The following is a 6,723-nucleotide window of genomic DNA, read 5'->3' as shown; positions in this document are numbered from 1 at the left end:
GCCTTCTGTAATGTTACATAATTTTTTCTTTAGCCATTATTGCCAGAATTCCTATCTTCATCCCAGTGCCGGTGAAGACAATGTAAATTGTTAAGAAAATTGTTTTCTTTTAGTGCCTTCTGTAATGTTACATAATTTTTTCTTTAGCCATTATTGCCAGAATTCCTATCTTCATCCCAGTGCTGGTGAAGTCAAAGATAAAACCAATCTACACCTTCTACAATAGCCATCACTGAACTGCTTGCAGAACTTGCCTGGACACATTGTGAGCTCACCTGTATGCATTTTGAACTATCTGTTGGTGCAGCGACTTGTGGTAGTGTTGGGGTATTTTTGCTGATGATGTCACCGGTGGTACAATTTTTCAAAGGAGCCCTCAATTGGCTTAATGTCATGGCATTTTGCATCCTCCTCTACTAGTGATGATCTAAAATTTGGGGGCCAACAGAGGTGAGGCAAAGAACCTCACCCCCCCACTGGTGCAAAGGCCTATCCACAAGTATAGCTGTATGCTGGACCGGTAGTCAGTGACGGGTATGATCCAATTGCAGTGGTACCAACCTAAGACAGGAGGCTGACGCCTAGAGGTCAGTTCATCCGATGACGGGTAAGGACCATATGTTGAATTGGACTGCCTAACAGGCACGGTCCCTAAGCCACATGCTTGTTGTTTAAACAGAGAGGGGGAGATGTTGAGAGCCACAGCCGAAGGGGCCCCAGCAAACTTCCAGCTGCCAGCAATCCAGCTGCCGGCTGATGATTGGCTCACAGCGGCCCCAGCAACATCTAGCTGATTGGCTCCTCGGCCCCAGCAACATCTAGCTGATTGGCTCCTCTGCGGTGATGCTCATTGGACTGTTTCCCTGCCCTTTCAGACCACGGAGCTGCTCATTGGGGGACTTTTTGGCTCTGCCCACGTGACCCAGCCAATCGGCCTCAAGAGCAGGAGGTTTGTGGGAGGTGGAGAAGAAGCTTGGGGGGGGAGAGAGAGGCTTGAAAAAAGCCGGTGGTGGCAGTTGAGGCTCTGAGGATTTTTCCTGAGGAGCTGTTTTGTTTGGTGTGTGGTTCTAAAAATAAAGTTAGTTTCTTTTGACAAGTGGCTCCTGATTGTGCCCAGCCAGACTGCGGCATTCAGGATGAGATGGACATTCAGGTTCTGGAGGCATTCAAACCCCAAATAGACGAGATCAAAAAGGAACCTCTCCATAACACATTATAATTAAAATGCCTAACATACAGAACAAATATATAATTTGAAAGTATCAAGAGAAGGAGTTGGGATGTAGCTCGGTGGTAGAGTACTCACAAATGTACAAGGCCCTGATTCTAATCCTCCTCGCTGCCAAAAAAAAAAAAAAAAATCAAGGGAAACACATCAGGTCATTTAGAGGTAAGCCTATCACAATTACTTCCAATTTCTCAGCACAAACTATAAAAGCCAGGAGGGCTTGGAATAATATGCTCCAAGTCCAGAAAGAAAATTACTGACAACCAAGGAACTATTTTGAAAACTTATACTCCAAAATATTGAAAAAAGAAATGGATACATTTCTAGACACAATCTGTCAATATTGACTGGAGAGGACATAAAAAATTAAATGGACCAATAACTTATAATGAGATACAAGCAGTTATAAAAAGTCTTCTAACAAAGAAAAGTCCATTACCAAACTCTACCAGACCTTTAAATAATTAATCCCAATGCTCTTCAAATTATTCCATGAAATAGAAGAGGATGAAACACAAATTCATTCTATAAAGCCAGTATCACACTCATACCAAAACCAGATAAGGATTCCTCCAGGAAAGAAAACTACAGATCAATATCCCTGATGAACTTAGAAACAGGAATACTTAACGTTAGCCAGTCATATTCTTGACTATTTAAGTCATATTTATGACATATTAAGAAGATTGTACTTCATAACCAAGTTGGTTTTATCTAAGGCATGCAAGAATTGTTTAGCTACACAAATCAATGAATGTAACTCATCACATAAACAGAATTAAGGGGAAAAATCACTTAGTCATCTCAATTGATGCAGAGAAAGTCACTGACAAAATTCAGCACCCATTCATGATTTTTTTTAAAAAACTGAAGAACTAGGGATAGAAGGAATTTACCTCAATATCATAAAGGCTGTATATGAAAAACCCAAATCCAACCTCATAGTAAATGGGAAAAAACTGAAAGCACTTCCTGCAAAATCTGAGACAAGACAAGGATGTTCACTCTTAACCACTTCTATTTAATACAGTGCTAGAAAATCTAGCCAGAGCAATTAGGCAAGAGAAGGAAATAAAAGGGATAAAAATAGGAAATGAAGAATTCAAATTATCACCATTTGCAGATGATATGATCCTACACTTAGAAGATATAAAAAGCTCCACCAAAAGACTGCTAGAGCTAATAAGCAAATTTAGCAAGGTAACAAGTTGCAAAATCAACAAACAAAAATCAATAGCTTTCCTATAATACCAACAATGAATCTACTGAGAAAGAAATCAGAAAAACAATCCTATTCACAGTAGCCTCAAAACAAAAATAAAAATACTTAGGAATAAATCTAATCAAGGAGGTAAAAGACCTCTACAATGAAAACTACAGAACACCAAAGAAAGACATTGAAGAAGACTTCAGAAGATGGAAAGACCTCCCATGTTCATGGATAGGCAAAATTAATATTGTTAAAATGGCCATATTAACAAATCAATATACAGATTCAATGCAATCCCCACTAAAATACCATTGACATTCTACAAAGAACTAGAAAAAAATAGCCCTAAAATTCATTCAGAAGAATATAAGACCCAGAATAGCCAAAGCAGTTTTAAGCCAAAAAAAGTAATGCTGGAAGCATCACAATACCTGACTTCAAATTATACTACAGAGCTATAGGAACAAAACTACATGGTACTGGCATTAAAAAGACACATAGATGAATGGTACAGAACAGAAGACACAAAGACAAACCCACACAGATATAGTCAACTGATCCTTGACAAAGGTGCCAAAATCATACACTGGAGAGAAGACAGCCTCTTTAACAAATGGCTCTGGGACAACCGGTTATGCATATGTAGGAGAATGAGACTAGACCCTTATCTCTGACCCTGCACAAAAAACAACTCAAATTGAATCAAAGACCTTGGGGAAAAAATCACTTAGTCATCTCAATTGATGCAAAAAAAAAAAATCAAGAAAAAGAAACTATGCAACTCCTAGAAGAAAATGTAGGGTCAACACTCCAGCACAAAGGCACAGGCAATGACTTTCTCAATAGGACCTCTAAAGTTCAGGAAATAATGCCAAGAGTTAATAAATAGGATGGCATCAAATTAAAAAGCTTCTGCCCAGCAAAGGAAACAATTGGAAATGTGAAGAGAAAACCTACAGCATGGGAAAAAAATCTTTGCTAGCTTCTGACAGAGGATTCATATCCAGGATAAATAAAGAGCTCAAAAAAATTACCACAAAAAAACAAATAACCCAGTTAATAAATGGGTAAATGGACTAAGCATTTCTCAAAAGAAGAAATACAGATAGTCAACAAACATATGAAACAATGTTAGCCGTTAGGGAAATGCAAATCAAACATGCACTGAGATTTCATCTCAATCCAGTTACAATGACCATCAAGAATACAAACAATAATAAATTTTGGAAAGGATGTAGAGTAAAAGGAACACTTTTACACTGTTAATGGGACTGTAAATTAGTACAACCACTACGGAAATCAGTATGGAGTTTCCTCAAGACTAGGCATGGAATCATCATATGACCCAGTTACACCACTCCTCAGTATTTATCCTAAAGAATTAAATTCATCTTATATAGAAATACCTGAATATCCATGTCCACAGCAGCACAATCACAACAGCCAAACTATGGAACCAGCCTAGGTGTCCTTCAATGGATGAATGGATAAAGAAAATGTGAGATATATATATATATATATATATATATATATATATATATATATATATATATACACACACACACACACACACACACACAATGGAGTTTTATTCGGCCATAAAGAAAAATGAAATTGTAATTTATAGGAAAATGGATGGAACTTGATAACATTAAGCAAAATAAGCCAAGCTGGGAGCAGTAATCCCAAAAGCTCAGGAGGCCGAGGCAGGAGGATAGAAAGTTTAAAGCCAGCCTCAGCAACTTAGCAAGGTTCTCAGCAACTTAGTGAGACCCTGTCTCAAAATAAAAAATGGGCTGGGGATGTCTTTCAGTGGTTAAGCATCCCTAGGTTAAATCTCCAGTACAAAAAAAAAAGAGGGAAGGAAGGAAGGAAGGGAGGGAGGGAGGGAGGGAGGGAGGGAGGAAGGAAGGAAGGAAGGAAGGAAGGAAGGAAGGAAGGAAGGAAGGAAGGAAGGAAAAGCCAAACTCAGAAGGTCAAGGTTGTAGGTTTTCTCTCATATGTGAAAGCTAGAAAGGAGAAAGGAGAAGTGCACGGGCAGCAGGGATCTCACAAAAATCAAAGGTAGATCAGTAGAGGAAAGAGGTGGTGTGGGGTCGGGGGACAAGGAGGGGAGAGTAAGGGGACATACTGGAAAATAATACTAAATTCAATTATATTGTTATATTGTACTCATGTACGATATGTAACAATGAATCCCTATCATGTTAAACTTTAACGCACCAATAAAAAATGTGGGGGAAAAAAACCTTTGAAAAGATAAAATAAATCTAAAATGGAACGTCTAAAATTGGGAGTGCTGGAACTCTTGTGATCCTCCACATTGCTACCAAGAAGGGAGAGGCCAGATGGCCACTGACTAGAACAAAGCAACCAAAGTACCATCTAAGAAAGAAAAACTCCTGCAGGCTCATAGGGACCCCTGTGAAATGTTCTGCAGGCCCACTGATTCTCATTACACAGCACGCAGCAATCAGAATTATGGGGCAATCATCAACTTAGGGGACAGGGTAGGTTAGGCAGGGCAGGTCCCAAGATATGGGATTGATAAAAGACCCACCAAGGAGAAGCATGAGCACATGGGTACCTGGCCACAAAAGTACCATGGCTGCCCAGACTGCAGAAGGTCAGGACTTCCCAGTAGTCCCGACAGGAGCTCAAACTTCCCATTCACCTCTCAGCAGCAAGTCATGGCTCAAGGCTGACTTCAGAGTCCCTGCTGGGCTCTTGTGCAAACCCTTCAGCACAAGGCAGGAGCTGATGTTTTCAGAATTCACTAACAGCCTACAGACAAGCCAGAGTGGTTCTTTGCTACCACGAATACCAGGACCAAAAAAGCATTATTTTACTTAGCCTTTTCCCCACCCTCTCTTCCGCTTGGCCTCTAAGGACAGATACCCTTCCAAATACAGTTTTCTTCCCATCAGTGCACTCCACTTCTAGCCCTGTTTAACTTCCACCTACATCCTTCAGTTTTTTTAGAAAACACTACCTGTTATCTTCAAACAGCACTAAACTTGCAATGGTTATGTTGTAGGTTTAAAACTTTTATGATGGGGCTGGGAATGTGGCTCAAGTGGTAGTGCGCTCGCCTGGCATGCGTGCGGCCCGGGTTCGATCCTCAGCACCACATACAAACAAAGGTGTTGTGTCCGCTGAAAACTAAAAAATAAATATTAAAAAATTTAAAAAAAAAAAACTTTTATGATGCAACAAACTAATTGTGGAAAAACTGAAATACATAAATCAAAAAGTAATATCACCAATGTCACCCAGATATTGGTGTACATATTCTTCAGACAGATCTGTTTTTATATTTTGACATTATGGATGGTCCAAAAAAGCAGACACCATGTATTGCTGATTTTCCCTAGCAAAACCACTTAATGACTGCTGAATACATTAAGTGTGACACCATGTACTTAGGGAAGCTCCTACACTTAAGAGGTTTTCCTATTACAAGCTACTAAATCTTGCAATAAAGGTATCATCTTAAAACGTCTTTGTTTGTCCACTGGTTTCTTCAGGATAAATTATTAGCAATGGAAAAGTCAAAGGCATGCAGCCCACCAACAACCCCTTTAGATCCTTCTATTCATGTTGACACTTATTCTCCTCACTGGTTATTTCAATTCCTTTTTAGTTATGTATCATTCAAAAGTATTTGTCTTGTCCTCCTTCCTAGGGACTAGGACTATGATTATTATTAACAGAACACACAGTTTCTGTCCTCCTCGAGTGACTATCGAAGGGAGAGAGACCCCCCACACCACACTACCGCCCATTCCTCACTATAACTAAGATGAGCCAAGGAAAAAAGTACAGTTTTTCTAAGAACACAGGAATTTTAGGAGCCCCTGATACACCCTAAAGGGTCTGCAAGAGCTTCCGCAAGGAGTGACAGCTCTGGGCAGGGATGAGGCTTTTAATACAAATCGGGGAAAATAGGGTCATGGGGAGCCTGCGGGAAATGCCGTGAGAGAAGGGGACAGTGCAGCCAACTATGGCACAGGAAATGCCAGTCAGGAAACAGATGCTGACAAAGCTGGCCTGCATGTGGGGCGCACTCTGGATCTGTTCCAGGGTGTGTGTGTTAAACATCAGCAGCTACTGTTATTTACACACTGGCTTAACATCTGCACCTCACATATCTGTAAGCCCATCAATAGAAAGCAAAATTCTCAAAAAAACTCAACATTATTAATGTGGAAACTGAGTGCACTGAAAAGTGCTTGAAGGTCTATCAGAGAAACTCCATGCTCATTATTTTTAATATAAAAAACGC

The sequence above is a fragment of the Marmota flaviventris genome, chromosome 8 (genome assembly GCF_047511675.1).
Source record: "Marmota flaviventris isolate mMarFla1 chromosome 8, mMarFla1.hap1, whole genome shotgun sequence".
In the NCBI taxonomy this organism is placed as follows: domain Eukaryota; kingdom Metazoa; phylum Chordata; class Mammalia; order Rodentia; family Sciuridae; genus Marmota; species Marmota flaviventris.
The sequence above is the reverse complement of the archived record's forward strand: the minus strand, read 5'-3'. Positions refer to the sequence as shown.